Source organism: Hippopotamus amphibius, chromosome 4 (assembly GCF_030028045.1).
Source record: "Hippopotamus amphibius kiboko isolate mHipAmp2 chromosome 4, mHipAmp2.hap2, whole genome shotgun sequence".
Lineage (NCBI taxonomy): Eukaryota > Metazoa > Chordata > Mammalia > Artiodactyla > Hippopotamidae > Hippopotamus > Hippopotamus amphibius.
Genome location: NC_080189.1, coordinates 164,952,143 through 164,964,642, shown reverse-complemented (window position 1 = coordinate 164,964,642; position 12,500 = coordinate 164,952,143).

Genomic DNA, 12,500 nt, shown 5'->3' with positions numbered 1-12,500 from the left:
AGAAAGGTAGAAGAGGAGGTCAGAGAAATTCAAGGTGTGGGGAGGGTTTGACAGGCCTTGTTGGCTCTGAAATGTAGTGGTCCACATGCAAGGATCAGAGTTTGGCCTCTTGGAGCTAAGGGTGGCCTCCAGCCAACAAAGAAATGGGGACCTCAGTCCTACAACTGCAAGGGACTAGTTTGGGTGAATAAGTTAAATGAACTTGGAAGTGGATTCTCCCTCAGAACCTCCAGAAAAGAGCCTGCCAGACTTCTGAGCTATAAAATTATGAGACAGTAAATGAGTGATGTTTCAAACCACTAAGTTTGTAGTAATTTGTCATGGCACCAATAGAGAACTAATATGTAGGTAGCAAAGTTGCTGATAGAATATGCAAAGGAATGATCATTAGTAATGGACTATAAAGTCCTACCTAGCAGGATAAGGAAGGAAGAAGTAACATGAGAAATACGATGAGAAAAAGTGAATTAAACTCTTGATGGATTGAATAATTATTGGAATCCAAGTGCTGAAAGAAGTAAGCTGGATCCAGAATATGGCTACAAGGATGCATGGTTGAGATGGGATAAGAGACACAATTGTTGGAAGAGCAAAGAGCAAATTATTGTTAGAGGCCAACATAGAGGACAGATTATTTATATGTGTGGTGAAGCCACATTACGTGGTGACAGGAATGATAGTAGAGAAAAATCTAGTGAATGAGCCAGGTGCTAAGGTCTCAAGTGAAGGGTGAGGAAAGTCCAGGGGTACTGATGGATGACTGTGTTATCAAGGGATGACAGACAGTATAGCTTGATGGCATTTGCTTCAAAGGACATTGGGTTTGGGGACGGTCAGAGAAGCAATGATTTAGAAATGGTAGCAAAGAATAAGAAGAACAATTATCCTACAAAAAGCCTTATGCTACATGGGGTGATGGTGGTAGAGAAACAGCTATCACAGGAGAGTATTTTAGGAAATTGTTCATTTTCCCTTAAAGAAAGAAGGTGAGAGAATCCCTTGGAAAATAGAATATTGTCCCCCCTGATGACAGACCATGAATTCCAAAGAGAAAAATGGAGGAGTTTGTTGCTTTGGGGAGGAATGAGACCTTGAGTTAGATTCAGCGTTACATAGAATCACAATAGAATGAGGAGTCCTTGTAAAGAAGATCGTATGGGTTCTGGACCTCTTGTAGAGATATAAGGCATGGCAGTCTTTTTGGAGAAGGTGGGCCATTAATTCTAATTTTACCTTCCTTCTTGAAATTGATTTTTTAAGGCAATGGGGCTGAGATGGTAGTATTATACAGGTCTTATTAGTATTAATAGTCTTATTAGGTGCATGAGACATTCTCTGAACCTTCCTTAAATCCTGGTGTTTTCCATAAACAAAGGCACAGGAGACTGAATAAATCTCATAAGTTTCATCAGCAAGCAAATGGGGGAGCTAGGATTCAAGATCAAGCAACTGGACTCCAGAGCAGGGAGTTTTAACTATGGTGCGAGAGGCACTCCAGAATGCTTGCTGACTAATGGATGGATTCAGAGGAGTCTAGTATTTGGGAAAGCATCCTTGCTGGGGATTAGGGTTATGTCTGTTTGCTGAAGACCCAACACTACTGAGATGCAGATCTGAGTTTCTGAGACTTCCAAGTCTGCATTATCATGATGCCACATTCTTCTGTCTTGTGCTCTTAGAACATTAGTCCTAGAAACCCAGTCACCATGCTGTAAGGAAGCCCAGTTTGCCTGGAGAGAAAATGGAGACCCACAGCCCTGAGACTCAGCTGACCTATCCTTGGATAGATGGCACCAGTTTGCCAGTCATGGGAGTAGGCTGACTTGGATATAAATCCCCCAGCCCTCAACTGTGGTCCCCAACTGATGCCACATGGAGCAGACACAAGCCTTCCCTTTTGAGTCTTGCCCAAATCTCATATTTATGAGAAAAAAATTGTTGTTATTTTAAGCCACAAAATTTAGGAGCTTGTAATGCCTCAATAAATAACTGGAAAATTGAGCCACCACGCTACCTGATATCCCCGAGCCTATGCTTCCCCAGCTGTAAAATGAGAATTAGACCATCAGAGGGTTGTCATACAGATTCATGAAATGTGGAAATACACATATTCTGCCATGTGTAGTTACTCAATTAAATTTGCCCCCCCTCCACTGTCATCCCACCTTAGCCTCCCAGATTAGACAAAACAGCCAGAAGTGTTTTTTTAAGAAAACTATTCCCTTCTGCTGTGTATACAAGTAGGCAAAAAAGATATGAGGGAGAAGGAAGGCTATTCTATCTATTGGATCGCATCCCCCAAATAGTTTACATTCTCACCGGATTCAGGTCTCTGATCAAATACCATCTTCCTAGAGAGGCTCCTCTGGGCCCCCCAATATAAAGTATACAATGCTCTCCAATTTGTTCCCTTCTACCATTAATATTCATGACTTTTCTTCATAGCTTTGATCATCAGCCGAATATTACATATTTTGTGTGTTTATTATATTATTTTACTCAATGAACACTGAGGTGAGATTTTTCACTACTTTGTGCTCTACTTTGCAGCAAGCGGAACAGTGCCTGACATATAGCAGGAATTCCATAAACATTTGCTGATTGGCTACTGAATAAACTCTTTCTGGTATGGTCCCTCCCCTTGTTTTAATTTACTTCTTTCAGATGATATGGGGAAGAATGTATTGAATGGAGCATTGACTCCAAGATTAGAAAGTCAGACAGACTCTAAGAAAGGAAAAGGCAGTCAAACATGCCAATTACTTCCGAAGGGTAATGGCATATTTTGAAATGTGGAGGCTGCTTCATTAAAATTCATTTTGTGCTACATAAAATAAGGAATCGGGAACCTGACAGAAATGAAACTCAAATAGGCATTCATTTCCTTTATCTTTTTACAAGACAGATCAATTAGTAATTTTATGGTTGAAAAAACTCATTTTTAAATGTTATGTGGGACTCAGTGTAATATAAAATCTGGCCTCGTGTCACCTTTATTAAGGAATTGAAAGCAGTTTTACATCTGTTCATTCCACTAAAAAAAAAATACTGAGAAACACAGTTTTTGCCATCTAAAGTTTATAACAGGAGGAGAAAAAATGGGCACAGAAATGATCTTGTTGCATAATTAACTCCTGCAAAAAATTAAGGTGGATGATCAGCCCTGAACAGGAATGTTTTGAGCTGCACTTACATTTGTAAACCAAGCCATGGAAACCCTCCCAAACAGGTGTGTTAGAGTCCAGATGGCCTCAACGAGGGTCCAGGAAGCCAAAACCTTCTGCTGTGTTTCTGGCCACTCTCACAGGCTCTCTGGGTTTGGCTGCATCAGTGCCCAGCTGGGGGACAGCCAAGGGGACACGCAGGTGGTGCCGAATGAGAAACAGTGTTTCCAAGCAAGAGACTGCTGTGCTGCTGGAGAATTGCCTCCCTTTTCACTACCAGGTTATAAAACTAAGATCCAAGTCATTTACTGCTGATAAAGATCCTGTATACCTTTCAGATAAAGAGAGCATAGGTGTTATTTAACCTCAGTATCCTAACTTGGGTGATTACACTCTGTCACCTGAAATTTCCCCTGAGGGTTCAATCAGACCCGGTCTTCGCCTTTGCTTTTCAGCCCTGGCTAGGGCTGTGTGGCTATTAAACAGCTGCTGAGCTCCACTGTACCCAACACAAAAGAGTGTGTTTCTTTATGAGCTGGATGTTGGGATGAGGATGTGGGATGTTGGGAAGCCTCCATGTGGATCTAGTTCTAGCAGGATGTTTTGCGGGTATAATTATAAACAAGGAAAGCTTTGGCCATTTTGAATGCAAGCAGAGTCTTGGGAAAGTGATACTGATTGATGCATTTTGTCCCTTCCAGTGAGGGTGAGGCAGAGAGGGAGCTGTGCAAGCCACAAACCTGATAATGGAATCTCTACCTGGTGGAAGGAACCCTAGGGATGATTACCATGCAAATAGATCTACCAAGAAAAGCTCAAGCCATATTCAAAGTACTGTGAAGGAGGCCTTGTCTTTCTTCTCTCCCTTCAGCTCTTCCAACAACTACACTCCGTCCAGCATTCATGTACTAAAAGAGGCTTATCAGTGGAGGTAGAACCAATTTGGAAGAATGCTGAAAGGTCCCAATTCCCTAAATACCCACCTTCTCATTCTTTTACAGCACTTTGTTGGGTTAAGACTGCATTTTCAGAAGGAATTGTTAAAATAAGAGTGTGTTAATTCAGAAATCTATTCCTAGCTACTTTTACTATTCCAGCAGTTTTGAAATAGTTCCCTGTGACAAATATACTAAAGGAAATTCTCATGGAGGACAGACTTCCAGGGTGTGTCCAGGGCTGTGCCTAATTCCAGGGGTGCTACTGAGAGCTCCATCCTTCTATCACAACTAGAGAGCTTTAGTGGACAACCCAGGGGCTGGGAGGGTGGCAGAGGCACTATTGTAGGAATATTATTCAATGCATTTTAATTTACATAAAAAGAAATAATATACTAATGCTAGTTCCTTGACAATGGGAAAAATGTAACTAGCCAAAGAGCCTGTTTGTAAGTCCTTTTCTTTATTCTTCTCTTTTGTAAATCCATAGTTACAAAGAGAAATTTAACGTGCTCATCCATTACCTTTCTGTACAACATGTGACCTAGTCCTTCAAAGTCTTAAAGACATTTTGGGCTTCCTAGGTGGTGCAGTGGTTAAGAATCCACCTGCCAACGCAGGGGACATGGGTTCAATCCCTGCTCCAGGAAGATCCCACATGCTGCGAAGCAAATAAGCCCGTGTGCCACAACTATTAAGCCTGTGCTTTAGAGCCCATGTGCTGCAACTCATTTGCCACAAAGGGGCCATATAATCCCCTAGTTGCAAGGGAGAGTGAGGTGGTAAGTTCTTTCAAATGGTCTAAATAGTTAACCACTGCAGCCCTGAATGAAATCTGAGCTGATAAGGAATTAAGGGTTGTGAATAAGACACTTATGTTTTAAATAAGGAAGAGAGGGAAAATAGGTATTATAGGTTAACAAGCCATGGGTGCCACACAAGTCATTAATGAACTCTACAAACTCTTTGGTGTCCTCATTTTCCTTCTTACCACTGACCTTGATGATGTGCAGGTGCAAATTGTCTTGAGTATGAATCAACATACACGGTCTCCAGAAAAATTTCCATCAGCAGTAAAGTTACTACATGTAGGATTTACAGTCTCAAACTCACTCTTTTCCCTCTCCTCTATTGACCTTAGGCTTACGCCGCTGAAGTTTAACTTCAGGACACTGTTGGGGAGGAAAAACTCTCCCTCTATGGAAGTTCATAGAAAAGAAATGACACTTAAAGAAGTGGTTAGACTCAGGAGATTTTATACCATTTTACCATGGGAAAGGAGGTTTGGACTTCAAAGGATCACAAATTGTGGGGATAAATTGTGACTAAGAAATATTTGGGGGAATTAATGGGAGATAAGGGTTATTTTAGTAAGGTTTGTTTCTATAAACTCATCTTGTTGACTCCCCATCGCAGGCGATAGTCACTCTTTTCTTCTAGTGATAATGAGGTCACCTTCACAAAGGGAAACTTATGCTTTGCTTTTAGGCAGATAAGGGGAGGGCAGAGAACTCATCCTGCATCTGTTGATTCTGAATAGCTTTCAGCTTAAACCATCCTTAGGTCAAAATGGCATAATTTGGGGTGACATATCCTGATTCCCATCAATACCTATCTACAAGATCCCCCACATATTGCCATTTATTGAGGAGAGGAAAGTTGACAGTTTTATGTTGAAGTTTTATTTGAGTCTATAAAAGGTCTAAAGTTGAAAGTTCTTAAGAGGAGTCATCTCTGTGTAGGTGTTCAATTAATTATGATAAACCTCACAGTTGATCATGGCCCAGAAATATATTATGAAACTGCAGCTGAGCACTGCTGCACTAGATAGTAAGATAAGTCAACTGTTCTTTACCAGGGGCTTACCATTCAATCTGGTGGACAGAATGAGACCTGGGATGAATAAAGGTTGACGGCTGGGTAAGAGAGGCAGAGAGAACAGAAAACAAAATGGTAGCATTGTGGATGCTGCTATAGTAAGTGGTCACCATGGGGAGGACGTAGCCAGCTGGAGAGTAGAAGGTAACTTTGAAACCCAACTTAACCTTCTCCCTGAACCAGGAGGCCAAATCTCTTTTCATGGCTGGAGCCAGATGCCCTAATTATTACCCAGTTTACTTTAAACTGAATCCTTTTAGGTTATACTTAACTGATACACATTAGCAAATTTATGAATTAGGTTTCAGGACTCAGTCCTGACCCATGCACAGAGTTTTTGTTTGTTTGTTTGCCTTAATTTCAAGAGTCAGCAGGTGAAATTACTGACCAAGATTGGGTCACCATTATGAAATGCAAACTATGGTTGTTGAATTGAATTGAAGTGAGGAATCAGATGCACTTGGGAAAATTCAAACTCATTTTCACTCTCCTCTGGTCACTAATGGCCTTGAAGAAGAACTCTTTCTGAAGACACTGTAATTAGCATTAAGTAAACAGAGCCTTTATCTGAGTTCTCAGTGGGCCCTGAGAGGTGTCCTCAGGCCTCACCCATGCACAGATCTAGGTGGGAAAATTTTTATTCTCTACTACTAGATGTCTATTTAAAAGTCACTTTTTCCTCCATTGCTGCTGAGGAATAGAAGAGTTTCTGAATAGTCTGTTAAAAGGCAATTTAACTGTCTTAAGACAAAACTCAAGATACTGTTTCCAGTAAAACTGCAGGAAGAATTCAAGAAAGCAGGGTGAATTTTCTAATATGGAATCAGGCCAAAACAAAGGCTAACTCACTTCCATTAGGTTATTAATGGGCACAATTTTAGGGCCACTGCCTCTTCCATTAAAGTGTCTCTACTATGGTTTTGAACTATTCCTTTTCAAAGTTGCTGAATACTGTTATTAAATTGGCCATTTTGCTCTCCATGTTTTATTGGCTTTTTTTTTTTTTTTAACCTCAAAGCCTCTTTGTTAAATGTTCGTCACTCTGGCTGGAAGACACCCCATCTCCATTTAGTTGTTTTTGTTTGTCATAATTTCTCTCCTTAGCCTAAACAGTGTTTTAATTGAACGAAACCATCATTTTGTGTTCAAGTTGGTTAAAGAGCTCAGAGCCTTACCTCAGGGTGGTTTACCTTATTAAATGGCCTGTACAAGACATGCTGACCTTGAGTTTGAAACTCCAAGTTGCGATGTGCAAATCTCTTGGGATCCTGAGAATAAGGGCATAGGGCAGAGGGCGTCAAGAACTTTCCGATTTTAATGATAATAATAAAAAGATCCTACCTCAGTTGGGCCACATTTAACCTGGAAATGGGACGGAATGGGAAGCCAGATTGTTTTATAATTGACAGCTTTGTCTCCCAGCAGATGGCTGTAATCTCCTGCATGTGCCAAACACAGACACTAGGATTTTTGAGTTTGTAGTGAAAACAGAAAGGACAAATATTTATCATAATTACAACATTTGTGCATTGGATATAGTTTTACAGCCTCTTACTCCTTCTTGATGAGGAAGTTTATTTACCAACGCTTTGAGAAACATTTCAAGTTTTAAAAAATGTAAAGCTAGACCATACAGAAACATTTCTCTTTTCAGCTTACTTCCTAGTGAATCTATACATCAGCCCATTCAGGGAGTTTGGATCAACATGCTACAGCCCCCAATCAGCAGCTACAGCATTCAAATTTAAGCAGCCCCGTAGTCAACTCTGGATTGATTGGAAGAAATGATCCAGTTTTCAAATTTCTTTCTTTCTGCTCATTACTGCCGGTTAGTTCTTACCAAGTTCAGTCAGGGATCTCTTGAGTTATTTACATTATTATGTTCTGTTTAGTCTATGGAAATTGCTTATGGGACAAGACCTACACCCGACTAATTCCATTGGATTATGTCCACCTCCATTGTTAGCAAATCATTAGTCAGCATCTGCATTGTGATCTTTCTGAAAAGTACTCAACTATTTCCAGAGAAGTGCAAGTTGTAATTCATATGTAAATTCCTAGGACCTGCAAGGAGAAGCCTGCGCACCACAACTAGAGAAAGCCCAAGCACAGCAATGAAGACCCAGTATAGTTAAATAAATAAATAAAAATTAAAAAAAAAAAAAAAGAATGAAAGGCCTGAAGCTGGCTGTGAAGGATAAGAAATGGAGGGAGAATAAGGAGTGAAATGCATTAACTTTCTTAACTATGTTAATTTCTTACTTAACTTTCTTATATCAAGATTTGGGGCGGGGTGGGGGGGAGCGGAGACAAGCTGATTTACACAGGGAATGAAGCCAAAATCTCTGGTTTTAACGCTGTCTTCTCCAGGTGACCCAAGGTTTACTCTGATTATGTTAACTAGATTTCAGTTCCAATCCCCTTGGCCAAAAGCTATGAAATCCAGCTGAATTACAGCTCACCAACTGCACTTACACATGGAAACTAGAGGTGAAAGTCAAGTGCTTTACCTGATCAGACAAGCGGCTTCTCTCCAGATCAGGAGTATTTTAATGAAATGAGACTTAGTGGATTGTTGACATTAGCATTAAATGTTGTCATTTAATATCAAAAAAAAAAAAAATTCCTAGGACCAGGACTTCCCTGGTGGTGCAGTGGTTAAGAATCCACCTGCCAATGTAGGGGACATGGGTTCGAGCCCTGGTCCGGGAAGATCCCACATGCTGCGGAGCAACTAAGCCTGTGTGCCACAATTATTGTGCCCACGTGCCACAACTACTGAAGCCCATGTGCCTAGAGCCCGTGCTCCACGATAAGAAAAGCCTCCACAAAGATAAGCCCGTGCACCACAACGAAGAGTAGCCCCCCCACCCCCCCGCTGGCCTCAACTAGGGAAAGCCTATGCGCAGCAACGAAGACCCAACTCAGCCAATACATTAATTAATTAATTAAAAAAAAAAAGAACACAGAGGAAGGAATACTTTAAAAGATAAATATTCCTAGGACTAAAATCAATCGAAATCATAGTAAGTGTGAGTTTAAGACACACCTCTCCCATGTTAGCTTTTGCTGCCTTGGGTAAGTCAATGAACTTAGACTATTTCCTAAACTTTTAAGATGGTGAGTTTGCCAAAAATGGTCAAAAGTATCATATACCTGGTCACTCAGATTCTTGCTTCTTGTAGTATTTGATTAAAAGTATCCAATGGTGATAGATCATGCCATGGACTATCAGTGCTCTCTTTACTACTTAAAATAGATGCAGGGCATCCCATTCAATCTTCTTGAATTGTGGTCCCTGGAGCTATGCAGTACATGAGACCTGCATGGATATACACAGCAGTCTTGGGGATGATTCATTCAGGAAAAAAATCATTTACTGTCTACTGATTCCCAAATGACATTCTGAGCTGTGAAACTACAAAGGCAAAGTAGAGCTGCTCACTGTCTGTGATGTGGTCCGTGGCCAGTACAACGCGGCAGAAGCTGTGATAGAGTCACTGTGCACAGACAGAGGAGGAGGCAACCAGCTCTGTTAATTGTAGCTGAGCTGGAGTTTGAAGGCTAATTTGTAATTATTCACCCAGAAAAGGGAAGTGAGTCATTTTGAGCCAGAGAAACAGAGAGATAAAGTCCATGACATGTTGGAGAAACTGTCATAGGTACATGTGGCTATGGTTTAGGTAAAAATTTTAGAGGTGAGCGGAAATGAGAGAAAAGTTTGGAAAGTTAAGTTGGAAAGTTACCATTCAGAAAGATTTAATATTCTGCCAATGATTTAGGTTTTATTTCTGGAACAAGGATCCTCGAAGCTTTTCAAGTACCTGTGTTTTACTTGTTTTATGTTTTAAAAACATTAATAGGAGATTTCTATGATATCATAGATAGAAATAAAAATATTAAATCTAAAAGGGCAAGCTGATATATTCAGTTTATCTTTTGATTCGTTTCTGATTTTAAAAATTATTACTACTTGCAAAAAATAACTTGAGAGTTAAATTTTGTTACTACTGATTACAAGGACGGATCCAACTCCAACCTTGGTACTCCTTTGCAATTTTATCAACTTGAATGTTAGCTCGAAATACATGGCTATCACTTAGAACCTGGAAATCTTTTTGTCATGCAAAGACTGTCTCTGTTGTAAGGAGATTTAATATGTAATCATGCAGAGCTATAAACAATACCACCCAGAGACCTTTTTGAGAACTGGCAAAGAGCAGAGATCACCCAGTTGTAACTGAATTTATAATTCCTCTTGAGAGGAAAGTCCAAATGCATAAGCTTTGTGTCCAATCTTCTTGTTTTTTTGGCTTTTCAGGTCTTCCCTGTGGTGACATTTACCATGATAAAGTGCCACCTGTATCATGGACAATGATTTCTGGTTCGTGTTCGGCAGTTCAGGCATTACCATAAAATGCTGGTGTCCAGATCTGCTGCATCGTCAGAATTTGAAATTAGACCTTTAGGCATTCTCCCCATGATGAAATTACTGCTTTTAGCCCAATATAGTCCCTTAGACACCCTACTTATAAGTTTTTCAGATGCAGAATTCTTTGTTAACAGTTTTAACTAACAGTACCTCTGCTTTTTTAATTACACAAATTAAGAACGGACAATAAGGAATGTCCCAGTGATGGTGCGAATGACTGTCAAGATAGCAAAGCTGTCCCCTGGAAATCTTCATCTAACTATGACAATCCACTGTGCTTTAAAGCCTTAATACATTGGTGAGGAATCCTTGAAAAATCAGCCTTCAGAGCAAAGAGAAAGCCAGGGAGTTATAAATGGCCTTGTGAGACACAGATGTCCAAGCAGCTGCCAAAAGTTAACATATCCAAAGTCAAAGGAGAACTTGATTTGAATTTTGATTCATTTAAGGAAAAAACATGGTAATTATTGCCTCCCCAAGGATTATTGGCCCAGGGACACTACAGAACTGTCCTCTAAATTGAGACATATTTGTGCTAGGAAATCAAGTGCCTGGCACAGAGTAATCACTCCATTAATATTAGCTATTAATATTACTGTTCCACAGAACTGAGAAATAAATTGAAAATTTCAAGTTGAACTTAAAATCAAGTACTCCTTTGGCTTTTATACTAATTAACACATGGCCTATAATTCAAACTATGCATTTTAAGAAATCTTTCTGCCAAATTCATATTGTGAGGAGATGGCCCCCTGCCCCTTGATCATGCTATACAGGTGGCAACACAGAAGAGCTTATGTCTGATAATATCTACTCCCATACCATGCTCGATAGAGATGTTTTGGAAGATGTGATTTAACTATAAGACTCTCTGGAACTGAAATGACACAACTTCTCACAGTGAGAGTAACCATTTTGCAGCCTCTAAGAACAACTATAGTTATAGTCTCAGGAAAATGCAACATATTCTAGACACCTCACTGGATTTCATATTTTACAGTCATTATCTCACTTGATTTTCACAGCCGTCCTATGAAGTAGATATTCTTCCTTCCTTTTTACGTATGAGGAAACTGGGATTCAGGAACTATCCCCGATCACACAGCCAGTAATTGGTGGGCTATGGTTTGAACTCAGACGGACTGAATCCAAAGTCTGAATTTTTAATCACTGCCACTCATGGCTTTCCCACTAATGCAAGTTCAGTGTGAGCTTTATTTCTCTCTTTGCAATATTTTATGCATCAAGAGGCTTCCCAAATGTGATTCCTTAGATCATCTGAATGATTGAGTGAACCTGAATGCGAGGATTGTTAGGTTTCTCTGAAACACCTTTTCTGTGATAAATCTCTCAAAGGGAATAGTCCAGGGATAATAAATCAGGGCATCTTGGGCACTCATGGGAATTTACCTCCGTGATTGATGGAATGAGCTGACTGTCACCTGCATACATAGTAAATAAAACCATGGAAATGCATGAGATTGCCACGTGAAAATTGACATTGGTTTGTTCATTTTCTTACCGGAAGAATATAATTGAAATGAAGGGAGTTAAGGGGAACTGTAAGAGTGATTGATAGAAAGATACAGAATTTAGATTAAGACACTAGAAAAGAGAATGGAAGGTTTTATTATTATTATATTACTATGACTTCAAAGTATGCTGGCACCCTTTCCTTAGTGCAATCATAAAGTATATAGCATCGTATTAGGCACCATGGAAGAGAGAGAGAGAAAGAGAGAGATAAGGGGCTAATGATTAAATTAATGGATTAAAAATTAATTTTATTGGGTTGAAAGGCATGCACATGAACAGCACAGGCATGTGTTCATCACCCAAGGCCACCTTTGCCGATCATTTCATGTAATTTGTCTCTCAGTAAACGGGCCTTCAAAGAAAGAAAACCCAAGCTCTCTTCACCAGGAAAGGCTGAGCAGGATGTGAAATGCAATGTGTCAACGTCCTGGAGGCCTTATTCTTTAAATAGACAAATGAAGGAAAACCAAGGCAGAAACCTGTCTTTTACTGTCCGGCAAAGGAAAGCAGATAATTAATGATCCAAGTGGCAGCGGACCTTGGTGCCTTCATGTA